The sequence below is a fragment of the Canis lupus genome, chromosome 1 (genome assembly GCF_048164855.1).
Source record: "Canis lupus baileyi chromosome 1, mCanLup2.hap1, whole genome shotgun sequence".
Taxonomy (NCBI): Eukaryota; Metazoa; Chordata; class Mammalia; order Carnivora; family Canidae; genus Canis; species Canis lupus.
Genome location: NC_132838.1, coordinates 30,426,311 through 30,440,241, shown reverse-complemented (window position 1 = coordinate 30,440,241; position 13,931 = coordinate 30,426,311). Strand labels below are relative to the sequence as shown.

At 37.0% G+C, this 13,931-nt stretch overlaps 1 long non-coding RNA gene across 1 annotated transcript; it reads right to left on the bottom strand.

Moving 5' to 3' along the window:
* Nucleotides 1–4,842: 4,842 nt before the first annotated feature.
* Nucleotides 4,843–12,901, bottom strand: LOC140614173 (uncharacterized). The gene is made up of 3 exons (XR_012015081.1): nt 12,809–12,901; nt 12,420–12,521; nt 4,843–5,154 (listed from the first exon to the last, which is right to left on the bottom strand). It is a non-coding gene; the product is annotated as an uncharacterized lncRNA (long non-coding RNA).
* Between the last annotated feature and the right edge of the window lie 1,030 nt (nt 12,902–13,931).

Here is a 13,931-nt window from a genome sequence, read left to right as displayed (position 1 = left end):
TTGCATCTCCTGAAAATTTATATGTTCAAGTCCTAACCCCTATTACCTCAGAATGTGATCTTACTAAGAAAGAGAATCATTGCAAATGGAATTAGTTAAGATAGGATCATACTGCAGAAGGGTAGGCCCCTAACCCAGTATGACTATGTCCTTCTAAAAAGAGACATACACACACACAGGGAGATGCCAGTAAAGACTAGTTTTCCTGCCTCAAGCCAAAGGCCAAAAAGCTAGAAAAGAGGCCTAGAACAGATCTCTCCCAGCCCTCAAAAGAAACCAACCTGCTAACACGTGATTTTGACTTGTAGCTTCCAGAACTATGAGACAATACATTTCTGTTGTTCAAGCACCTCCATTTGTAGTATTTTGTTAGATAGCCCTAGGAAAATGATACCATTGTCTAAGGTTACACAGCTACTAAGTGGTGAAGCCTGCACATTAACCTGGATAGTGGGGCTTGGGAATCTATGCACAGTTCTGGAGAGAGGTGGGGAAGAAGAACGTAAGTAATGACAGAAGTTCCTCCAGGCCCTTAGGAGGGTGCCCAGCATCCAGGACCGGCTGGGAAAGACAGACTTGGCACAAAATTCCCACAGTGCAGAAGCAGTAACTCTCTTCAGTTCATCGTTTGCACTTCATATCACCCAGGATACCTACACGGTCCAGGGAGCCACACCATCCGCAAACATCAGTGGCAACAGTGAAGGCTGCCCACACCACTTTGACCTTTAAGTGAAGCCTGCTTACTAGCTGTAGGACACCCATCACAGCAAACAGTGTCCCAAAAATGTTAGCAAGGATTTTTAAACTTAATAGTTTCATTGACATATAATTGATATACAATAAACTATATGTATTTACAATATACAATTTGTACATTATGACAAAAGCATACATCCATGAAGCCATCATCGCAGTCAAGTTACTGAGCACATCCATATTTGCAAAGGTTTCGTCTCATGCCCCTTCATGTTATCTCCCTCCACCCCTCCCTTCCATCTCTCTGTCTACTGGCAATCCATTCTGCCGTCTTTCACTATACATTAGCTTACACTGTATAGAATTTTATATAAATAAAATCGTATAGTATACACTATTTTTATCTGGCTTCTTTCACTAAACACAATTATTCATCCACATAATTGTGCATATCAGTATACCATTCTTGTTCACTATGGAGTAGAATTTTATTGAATGGGTATATCACAACCTTGTTTATCCATTCACCTGGATTCTTTTTCCAATTTTCATTGTGGTAAAATAAACATAGGATCAAGTTTACCATCTTAACCATTTCTAAACGGTAAACTAGAGTTCAGTGGTATTAAGTGTATTCATATGGTGTGCCGTCATCACCACCATCGATATTTATAACACTTTCATCTTATAACACTGAAATTCTATACCCATTTAACCTTAGCTCTCTATTTCCACCTTCCCCCACCCATGGCAACCACCATTGTATGGTTTGTCTTTATGATTTTGACTAAGTACCTCATATAAGTGGAGTTATACAGTATTTATTTTTTTGTGACTGGCTTATTTCACTTAGCATAATGTTCTCAAGGGTTTTCCATGGTGCAGCATATGCAGAATTTACTTCCTTTTCAAAGGCTGAATAATATTCTATTGCATGTCTATACCATATTTTGCTTATTCATAGACGGACACTAGGGTTGCTTCCAGGTGTGTACCTAGCATGAATAATACTGCTATGAACATGGGTACACAAATATTTATTTGAGATCCTGCTTTCAGTTCTTCTGGGTATATACTCAGAAGTGAAATTGCTAGATCACATGGTAATTCTATTTTTAATTTTTTGAGGAACTGTCATACTGTTTTTCACATTGGCTATACCATTTTATATCCCCTTCAGCAGGGAACAGAAGTTCCACTTTCTCCAAATCCTCACCAGTACTTGATATTTCTGATTTTTTGAAAGATTTAATTAATTAATTAATTTAGTCATTCATTCATTCATGAGAGAGGCAGAGACATAGGCAGAGAGAGAAGCAGGCTCCTCACGGGGAGCCTGATGCAGGACTCCGTCCCAGGACCCCGGGATCATCCCCTGAACCAAAGGCAATTGCTCAACTACTGAGCCACCCAGGTGCTCCAGCAGAGAATCTTGAGCAGACTCCATGCTAAGCCCCAAACCTGCCCTTTTGTGTATATTCTATAACTATGTGTGTGTGTGTGTTACCACCACACACACACACACACACACACACACACACACACACAATGTCTGGGGATTACAGCTAACATCCTAAACTTATAACATTCTAATATAAATTTAGTGGTGGTAACAACACACACACACACACACACACACACATACACACACACAGACACAGACAAAATGTATGGGGATTATAGCTAACATCCTAAAGTTATAGCATTCTAATGTAAATTTATACCAGCTTAACATCAATAACATATTAAAACCTCTGTTCCTTTATAATTCCATCCTCACTTTTTGACTGTTGATGTCACAAAATTACATCTTTCACTGAGTGCTCAAAAATATAAACTAATATTTCTTTCAAATACATTAGTCCCTTAAATATCCATTTGCCTTTTTAAAAAAGATTATTTATTTTATAGAGAGAGCATATATGTAGGGAGAAGGGCAGAGGGAGAGAATCTTCAAGCCAATTTCCCACTAAGTGTGGAGCCCCACATGGGGCTTGATCTCATGACCCGTGAGATCATGACCTGAGCCAAAAACCAAAAGCCAGACACTTAACCAACTGAGCTACCCAGGTACCCCTCCATTTGCCTTTTGATGGACACTTATTTCCAGTTTGTAGCTATCACAAATAAATCTGCCATGAACGTGAATCTGCTATGACAGTGTTTTTATATGGACATATGCTTTCTTTTCTCTTGAGTAAATACTTAGGAGTAGAATCTCTGAATCCTATGGTAGGTGTATGTTTAACTTTTTAAGGAACTGCTAAGCTATTCTCCATAGTGGTGATATTGTTTTACATTTCAACCAAGAGTGTGAGAGAGTTCTGGTTGCCCCATCCTCCTAAGCAACAGCTGGTATTGTCTTTTTTTTTTTTTTTTTTTTTAGATTTTTGCCATTCTAATAGATGTATGATGGTATCTCCTGGTTTTAATTTGTATCTCCCTAATGATTAATGATGTGGAATACAATTTTCCATGCTTATTTGCTATATCTTCTTTGATATATCTAATTTTTTGTCTCTGATCTATCAATTACATTTAATACTGGTGACCCTTTGAACATGTTTTATGGATTCTTTTCCATAATTCTTGCCTTTTTGTTGTGGGTTTAGGCTCTACCTCTTACTTTGATGTTTTCTGTCCAGTATCTGTATTGTATTGAGAAGTAGGGCATCTAGTAGAGGCAGTGAGTCTAGAAGAAACCTTTAAAGTTCTCCCCACATTGTGCTGTGGCAATTCCTGCCTGCCTTTTTGCCGTGCAACTAATTGCAGCTGGTCTCCAGTGTTGGCTTCCAAGGGGTTCTATCTGGGCAGCACAAAAGCACAACTCAGGTGAAATACTGATGAAACAGGTGCAGACTGCCCTCAAAACCCCTAAGATTTGATGATTCCTGCGGAGTGTGCCCCCTTCTAAGGAATTTTCTCCCTATAGGTTAACAATGGAGACATTGCTGATTTGCAGCTGCCTGGTTCAAAGTCAGTAGGTGGGCATGGTGACTGTTTGTTTGCTTTTTACTATCCCAATGTTTAGTTCCTGTGAAGGGCTATAACTCCAGGCTGCTTTCCATCCCTTTATCTACCTGATTGGTCAATTAGGAAGAATAACCAGGTCTTCTCACTCCTTCTCTGGCTTCTTCCTCTGGGGAGTGAACTAGGCCAAAAGAGCAAGAGCTTTTCTCTCCTGGACATGCCTCAATCCAGCACTGGTGGGCAGGTAAGTAAGTTGGCCTACCATTGTCCAGAATAAGCCCATGTGGCTCTCATGTGAAGCTATATTGTTTACTTTATGTTCCCATCAGTAATAAAGATATTACATTTGCTTCAATATATACCTTTTTGTCTCATTTTCCAACTAGTTTAAGACTTATGCAAAATGAGGAGCATTATGTCTTGAGGACCTCAACATGGCAGCCAGAAGAGAATCTTCAGTCAATCAATAGAGGCTCAAAAAATCTTTTTCCTCCATTAAATATTGCATAGCCTCTACCTCTACTCAGAGTGTGGTCTACAGAAGAGTATTTGGGTATTATCCTGGGTGATTTTGAGAAATGTGCTATATTTAGGGCTCCAACTCCACACTCTCTGCAATGGGATCTTCATTTTAATGGGATCCCAAGATGATTCATCTATACATTAAAGTTTGGGCAGCAAGATTCCAGAGAGCTAGTAGCAAATATTAAGAAAAGTAATTATTGCTCTTTCACAACTCAATTGTACACTATGGGCTTAGTTTGTAGTTATTTTATCTATTTTTTTATCATTTTAGTTATCTTATTATTTTTAGGATCACTTCTTACAACAAATTTCTTCACAAACCTTTACAATAGTGATAAAACATCAATATAAAACCACTTTGCAAGCACATAACATTTTAAAAGGATAAAATATTTTGATAAAAATTATATTTTACATAATAGAAAAAAAACTATACTGAACAAATATATGTATCTTTTCTACAGGAAAAAAGTTAAATATCTTGTTTTCTAGTCAATAGGCTAATTTTACCATAACATAGAGTGTCCTCAAAGCTCCTCTAAGTGGAATAAAAACTTTCATATGAGTCTTTATGACAGTCTCATTTACATTTTTGGTCAGTGATTCATCACTTTTGACATAAGAGGGTGAGAGGCAAAGACAATGTGATTCATTTATTTCTTCTTCTCAAGAGAATGTCAGCCTGAGTCTTACCACACACATTTCAAGATCTTATTGTTATAAGATAATAATACCTTATGTTTGTGTGATATGCTACCATTAGCAAAGTGCCTTCCCATCTATTATCTTGTCTCATCCTCCCACTAACTGGCAAGGCAGGTGACATTAAGCTCTTTATACAGATGAGTAGAGCAAGCCATACTGAGGTTGACTTGCCTGAGATTCAAAACAGTAAAGGGTGGAACAGGGTGAATAGTCCATTCTTCTGACTCCAAGTCCAAAGTTATCTCCACATGGGACCTAGAAAGAATTTGTTTGAATGTGAGATCTAGAATATGGATATGTGAAGACTAACACTGATAGAATAACTAGCATGTATTGGCATTGCTTTAAATGTTTTACCTTTGAAAGCTCATTGAATATTTGCAAGTATTAGCATATTTAACTCTCTCAACATCCAACAATGTAGTTAGTTGTATTATTCCCCTTATATAGATCTCTTTATTACTAAATTAATAAAGATCAAATCTCTTTATTACTAGAATAAGTACATCATTTTGCATTATAAATGACCTCAGACATCAAATGACATATATTTAGTGGTATACTGGTAAATGTCTCAAAGCCAGCTTTCTGGGGAGAAAAGGCCCCAAATTGTAGATCTTGTCAATTTCTATGGTGGAATTACTGACATCATGGCCATTTCCAAGCTACCAAGTTGATTTGGAGCTGGGAACAGATGTGCACAATCAGCTCTTACAAGTTGGTTCTGACATATTACTGGTCCAGGGCCAGGTGTAACCCATTTGAAAGCTGCTATTCTTCATACTCCTGAGTAAACCAAAACTGCTTTGGTTTTAAGAATATGTTACAAGAATTTTGACAAGTTTTTGAATTACTATTAATTTTTCCAAATGTTTTTTCAGAGTGAATTATACTAATAGTCTCTAGAGAGCATGGAGACCCATGTATAAGCCATTAAGCCAAAAGCTAGCAAATCTTTTAAATAAAGGGTCAGTGCTATATGGCCTGAATGTATCCTCCCCAAAATTCCTATGTTGAAATTATAATGCCCAAGGTCATGTTATTAGGAGATGGGACTTTTGGGAGGATTCATGGAATCCTCATGCACAAGATTAGTACTCTTATAAAAAGGCTCTGAGAGCCAGCTTGCCACTTCCATCCTGTGAGGACACAGGAGATATCTGTGACTGAGAAAAGAGCCCTCACCTGATGATGCTCGCACCCTGATCTTAAACTTCCAGCCTCCAGAACTGTGAGAAATAAATCTCTTGTTTATAAGCTACCCAGTCTCAGGTAGGTTATTGTGACAGCCGGAGTGGACTAAGACATCCAGACAGTAAATAGTTTGGGTTTGCAGGCCACATACTGCCTCTGTTGCATATTTTAATTTTTTAAAAATATTTATTTATTTGAGAGAGAGAGAAAGTGAAAGAGAGAGAGCATGAACAGGGTGCTGAGCAGAGGGAGAGAAAAATCTCAGGCAGACTCCCCGCTGAGCACAGACCCTGATGCAGGGCTCAATCCCAGGAACCTGAGAGTATAACCTGACCCAAAATCAAGAGTTGGATGCTTAAATGACTGAGCCACCCAAGAGCCCAATTCTTCTTTATTTTTTACAATTCTTTTAAATATTATTCTTAGTGCTTGAGCTAGATTTGGCCCAAAGACTAGATTTGGTCCACAGGCTATAGTTTGCTAATTCCTCCTCTAAGCCTTGGGAAGGCAAGTTCAGGAAAGAAGTGAGAACAGTCGTGTAGTCAGACACTCCTGATCTTTATTGAATATGTGATATTGGCAGGTCATAGCCTTCTACCTTACAGAATTATAATGGTTAAATTAATTAATTCCTATGAGAGCTCTTCCTAAAGTATGTTTCAATAACTGTAGGAAACTGTTAGCATTACCCTCAATTGCCCATGAACTACTGCAACTATAATCTCAGTTGAATTAAAACTCTACCCAGACCATAAAGCACCAGCTTTTTAAATACCTGGAAGCCTCAACCTCAGGGGAGAACTAAAACAGGTTTGGACCCTTATTATAAAATCCTCTAACTGTTTTAAGTCATTCTTGAGGCAATGTCCAGGCTCCCTAGCACTGGATAGCAATTTCAACATCAGCCTGACTTCAAATTATTTAGGGATCTGACTTTGCAAGTACACTTCCTGGCATATGATAAATGCTCAGCATATGATAGATGCTCAATCTCTACTGAATGAATAACTGAATTAATGAATGATCATATCCAGCTAGTTGAGCTCTCCCAGGGCATAGTCCTAAACCATGTGCTCAATCAGCCTCCTGCTCATCCCAACACCAAAGGGATGCCCTCCCTATGTGTCGAGATGTTTCCCTGGCTCAAATGATAGAAAAATAAAGACAACACTGTATATGAGATAGCCAACCACCTATAATTGTTGAATAAATGTCTGACTTTCTTTACATCTTAAAAATCAATATATTATAATCATAATTATATTATGATAATAAGTAATTGTTTTTAAAAAACAGGAAGGAAAGAAAGAAATCCCACTTTTGAATTGACTATGAAATTCAATCTGACAATAAGGAGTGTCCCATGAGCTGGACTTACATGAGGACATCCTAGGGCAGAGGCGATCTTAAGTTACACTTCTCTCCCATCATTATTCAATGCTAGACAATGCCTCATTATGTGAAAATGTTTTATAATAATTTATTAATCTGGTACACTTCTGAGCAAAGATTTCTTTTTTTTTGAGCAAAGATTGTAGAGCATTTTAATTTTTGAAACATGATTTTTATTTTTTTACATTTATTTATTTATTTATTTATTTATTGATTTATTTATTTATTTGAAACACAGAGAGAGAGAAAGAGAGAGAGAAAGAGAGAGGCAGAGACACAGGCAGAGGGAGAAGCAGGCTCCATGCAAGAAGCCTGATGTGGGACTCGATCCCCAGTCTCCAGGATCACACCCTGGGCTGCAGGCGGCGCTAAACCGCTGCGCCACCGGGGCTGCCCTTGAAACATGATTTTTAAAAAGATTTTATTTATTTATTCATGAGACACACAGAGACAGAGGCAGAGACAGAGGCAGAGGGAGAAGCAAGCTCCCTGGTAGAGAGCCCGATGTGGGACTCAATCCCAGGACCATCTCTGAGATCACAACCTGAGTCAAAGGCAGATGCTAAACTACTGAGCCACCCAGGTGTCCCTGAAACAAGATTTACATTTGAACATACTGGTAGAATTTAAAATTTTGTTGTCTAAATCAAAACCCATTCCTCAATTCTATTGCCTCAGAAACGCAAACCTTCACACTGGAGTATAAGCTGGGATCCTTTTTTTTTTTTTTTTTTTAAGATTTTATTCATTTATTCATGAAAGACACACAGAGAGAGGCAGAAACATAGGCAGAGGGAGAAGCAGGCTCCATGTAGGGAGTCCGACATGGGACCCAATCCCAGGTCTCCAGGATCATACCCTGGGCCGAAGGCAGATGCTCAACCGCTGAGCCACCCAGGCAACCCTGGGATCCTCTTTTTTTTTTTTTTTTTTTTTAATTTTTTTATTTTTTATTTTTTATTATTTTTTTTTTATTTTAGGGATCCTCTTTTTAACTTCAGAAAAGGATAGTTCCAACTAGCTGAAACATGTTTCTACTTTATCTGTTTGATCTGTTATCTGTTTCTTACTGTATGGCCAATGAGTTAAAGGATGATAAAGAAAGATTTAACAATCTAGTTTTAGAAAAGAAGACAATTTTTTTTCAGCTGCTAGAGAGAAAAAAAGCACAACTGTAATTTTTACCTCTATCAAATATATTAGAAAATGGAATTTGAAATTTAGAATCCAAAGAGACACCATAAAGTCCCACCGAACACAGGAGCTGCAGTAATTAGGAAAGCTGGTATTGAAATAAACAAAGATCTTGATAGACCAATTCAAACTGGTCAGTATGTTTTTACAGAGATACGAAATCATGCAGCATTCAGTTATGTTTGCCTTTTATTCATCTGCAGTGAAGCTGTATCCTAGCCAGGAAATTCATTTCCAGTAAAGAAGAATAGAAATACTACCAACTAGTGCTACTTAAATCAAATGAATGAAACTAGAATTTTTAAAAGTCAGCACCAATGGATTAAAAGAAACGAGATAAAAATGATTCTAACTTTACATAATTGATCCTAAAATGCCTAGGATCAACTCTTGGTTTGGACTCAAGTGGTGATCTCAGGGTCGTGAGATAGAGCCCTGCATTGGGCTCCACGCTCAGCATGGAGTCTGCTTGAGTTTCTCTCTCCCTCTCCCTCTGCCCTTCTCTCTCTAAAATAAATAAATATTTTTTAAAAATTACACTAGTGCCCACTTCATGATTCTTTTGTGAGATTAAATCATAGTAACTCTCAATCCTCAATGATTTATCCCTGTGAATTAGTCATTTTGTAAATTATCTTCTTAACATTTTAAGCCCAGATTTATTTTATTCTCTGCTATTCTATATGTTATGAAAGATCTTCCTTGTTACCCACTGGTATCCTCAAGAAGATAAATTTATTCAGAGAGTAATCTAAGCCTGTTTTCCAAACTTCATTTCAAGCAATACTATCCCTATAAGATGTTCTGTAAAACTGAGGTTCATCATCAAAGAAATTTAAACATATATTGCCTATGATTCCTCTTTTGATAATTCACAATGTGCCTTGGATTTTAAAATTTCTGAGAAGTCTGGCAGTAAATAAACATATCTGATAATGGTCAGTTTTTTGGTTTGTTTATGGGTTTTGTTTTGTTTTTTCCCACATTAATGCTTGCTAACATCCCAAGGGATAAGTATTCACAGACACATTTTTGGGAAAACTTCTATAAATATACCCAGAGGGAGATAAACCAACTGATAATAAATTCCATAGCTATACTTCAAAGCCAAACATTAGAGTACCAGAATCACACACAGAACTCTGGGACCCTGGGTTTGTGCCAACCATTTCCTACCTTTATGTGTTCTGTCCAAACACCACAAATACCCCTCCCTTCCAGTTCCCCCAACAGCCATTCTTTCAGCATTGTTTTAAGAATAAAACTCTTTGAAGTTCTTGGAGCTTCAGTAAAAAGCAGACCTTTGACTTTAGATGGAAACTAGCAATATTTGAAAAAATACACCTACCCAAGTAGGACAATATTAGGGGCATGTCTAAGAAAAATAAAATAAAAATATAAAAGCTGATTTTTAAATGGTCACTTTCAGAAGTATGTAATGGTGTTTGGGCTATGCAAAGGTATTGGAACTATAACTATTTTCTCATAAAATTGCATTAGCTCAAAACATCAATAGTCAATTGTTGGGAATGGTCAAGAAATAGAAGAATAAAAAAGAAAGTGATGAGAAATGTCTTGATGAATTCCAGAATGTTTCTTCTGAACAGCAAAATAACAAAGAAAATAATCTCATTTCAGAAAATACTACGTGTGGTAATGTATATTACTAGATCTATTTTGATGATCATTTTGTATACCTATATCAAGTCATTATGTTGTACACCTAAAACTAATCTAATGGTACATGTCAATTATACTTCAATTTCAAAAAGTAGAAAGCAATACTAATAAAAAGAAAATAAAATACTAATACTACATTTTCCCACAGAGCATCCAAGAATTTCCAGACATAGCACTTACTGGGATTGTAATGCCAAGGGGTATGTATGGTGAAGTGATCTATTTAATGTCTGTCTCACCCACTACAGTGTGATCTTCCTGAGGGAAAGTACTGTGTCTGCATGTTCATCTCTGCGTCCTCAAAAGTAGTACAGCACCCACACTCAGAATGAACCAATAAAATATTTGTGGAAGTTAGGAAAGGAGGAGGAAGTAAAGGAGAGAAGAAGAGAGGGATCTTTTTGAGGTTTGATTGCTTTCTCAGAGTGATCATGGATTTACACTATTTTGCCTGGTTCTTTCAGTGGCCCCATAGGTTGAGTATAATCTATGGCCATGAAATAGGAGATAATTAACCCACACAGGCATTGAATCATTACATCACTTTTATGTGCACTTGTATTCTGATCAGTCTTTGCAACAGTAGAAAAAAATGAGAATAATAGGAAAAAATGTAGTTCTTATACTAAATGGATTCTATATGGATTTTATACCTGGATAGAGTCATATGATCTATATAAGATCATATGAAGATAGAATGAAGGGAATTGAAATGTAGTATTTTTATATTGTTTGCATGCAACTAAGAAATGAGTATTTGATCATTGTGATTTTCACAGAAATTTCATTATGTTTTTCATAATCATGGCAGTCTTTAGGTTCCACAAACTCTTGGCTGGATTGCACTGGTATCTCCCGTCAACTACCATTCAGCTATCAACATGCATAAAAAATTAGTATTTGGTTATCAGAGGTCAAGGGAAATAAAGAAAATGTGGTCATTCTGGGTCTCATTTTTCCTTTTTTCCACTAAAACCATAAATAGGTGACCCAATAGAGCTGCTGTATATGTTGCCGTGTAATTACCTAAATCTGCACACAGAAATTAGGTGGACACCTTTACAGAACACAAGGCAGCAAGCATTTAAGTATCACTACTTTATAGGTATACTGCATGAGATCATTTATATATTCTCATAAAAAAAACAAGGAGAAAAAGATAACTTTAGTTTCCTACTCTAATCAATTTGAAGTAAGAAAAATCACAAATTAACATACTTTTTATTATTATGTTGGGCAGGGTGTAAAAAAAATAGTTCTGCTTCAACAAAACAAAAAGACTCAGGTATTCTCATAACTTTTCTGAGCCTAGATTTGAGCGAGGCCATTCCATCTGATTGTAATTCCTGTAGGGAAGCAGATGGTCGGGCAGCATAACCAAGAATTACAACAATCTATGTAGGATGTTCCTAAGACATGAGTTAATGCTCTCAAACCCATAAAGCTTGGGACTTTATGGAGATGAACCACATTACAGACCCACATGCAAGCATGTGCTCATCAAAATTACTTCAACTGAATCAACAGCTCAGCTCATTTGCACCTCCTGACCTTCTGGAACTGACCTGTGATATGCATCCTCAAACCAGCTTCTTCCCTCTAAGGACCGAAATTAGATATAGAAAGATACACATAACTAGCGTGATAACACTCACTTTCAGGTTCAGATTTCTGGATCCGAAACAAATATGAGAAACAAGGTAAACTGAAATGCCAAAAGTAAGAGGTTTTAAATCATAATCCACTACCTCCCTAAGATTTCAAGGGACACCACCAAAGATGACTAGGAAAAGAGATGGGAGGGAGAACAAATGGAAAAATTCACAATAGTAAACTGGTCTCCACAGATCATACACAATTAATTAAAAAAAAAAAACAAGAAGGAGAAAAAGGTAACTTTAGTTTCCTACTCTAATCAATTTGAAGTAAGAAAAATCACAAATTAACATACTTTTATTATTATGTTGATTATTACTTATCACCAGCTTTGGTGAAGTGAACAGAAGGCAGGGCTTGGAATCCAAAAAGAAATAGGTGCTAATCAGGGCTCAGAAACTTACTAGTCAGTGACCTTAAGAGGTTATTTTGCTCTTGCTGCCTCAGTGTCCTCATCCTTAAAATGGGGATAGTAACACCTGCCTTGTAGCATTGTTGTAAAGTTCCTGGAACATAGTACACCGCCTATTAACATCTTTTACATTTCTTTCTCCTTCTATTTTTTCTTTTTAGCAAATGCTCTCATTTTTAAAAATCTCACTATTGGGCAGCCCGGATGGCTCAGTGGTTTAGCACCAGCTTCAGCCCAGGGCGTGATCCTGGAGACCCGCATCAGGCTTCCTGCATGGAGCCTGCTTCTCCCTCTGCCTGTGTCTCTGCCTCTCTCTCTCTCTCTCTCTCTCTCTCTGTGTATCGAATGAATAAATAAAATCTTTAAAAGAAAAAATCTCACTATTTTTAAAACTCTTCTACATAGATTTTCTTATCTGATCTCACAGCAGTGACTGATAGAAACATTAGCTCTTATTGACATATGAGAACACAGAGGCTCATTCTAGAACCCACAGTAGATTCTAGTCACCCAGGCTACTTCTCATTCTGTGCTAATCCCACTAGATTGAATATTGGAATAGATGAATCATATGAAAACACAGCTGAAAATAGTAAACAGACTCTAATATCAAAATAGATGGATCAAAAGTTTTTAAAGATATTAAGTCAGTAGACAAAAGAATATTATGATGATCCAGGTGATATACATTTCAGTTTTCACTACACAGTTGGGACTACAGAAGGCTAGAAATAAATATATCATTACGAATTATAGGATGCATGGTAAAGGACTTCGCATACAGCTCTCCAGCTGTGGAATAACTAATTTAAAAATCCGTTCTTTTTGCAATTATTGTTCACAGAAATCTACAGATAATATATATATATACATAAATAAGACGGTTATTAAAGGTTTTTGCTATGCGACCCCTGGGTGGCTCAGTGGTTGAGTGTCTGCCTTTGACTCAGGGCGGGATCCCAAGTTCCAGGATGGAGTCCCACGTCAGGTTCCCTGCAGGGAGTTTGCTTCTGCAAACTCTGTTCCCTCTGCCTATGTCTCTGCCTCTCTCTGTGTGTCTCTCATGATTAAATAAATTAAAAACAAAAGTTTTTGCTGTGGCAAAGTTAATGTTAAATAGTAAGTTTGCATCAGTTTTAGCAACTTAAAAAGATAAAGTAATTCATAGTGTAGTAATTTTCATTTTATTAGTGTAACTGGCAGTTACACACTACCCCCTAGAAGTCTTCATTTAAAAATGAAATTTTAGAACAACTTTATGAAAGTCTCAGAAATAAAATGGTGAAACAAAGAGGTAATTTTAAGGGTTCAGTAAATTCTGGAAGAAAATACAAATAAAGCTTGGTATTTGAAAAAAAGGACATACATAAAACACCCAGCACTGTGTCTGGTAGAAAGCTTTATAGTCAAGTTTTCCTTTTCTGCCAGGGGAACATGTGTTTTATGTTCAAAAGAATGAAAGGCGGGGATCATGTGTTTCATCTCAGATGAAATCTGAGAGCAA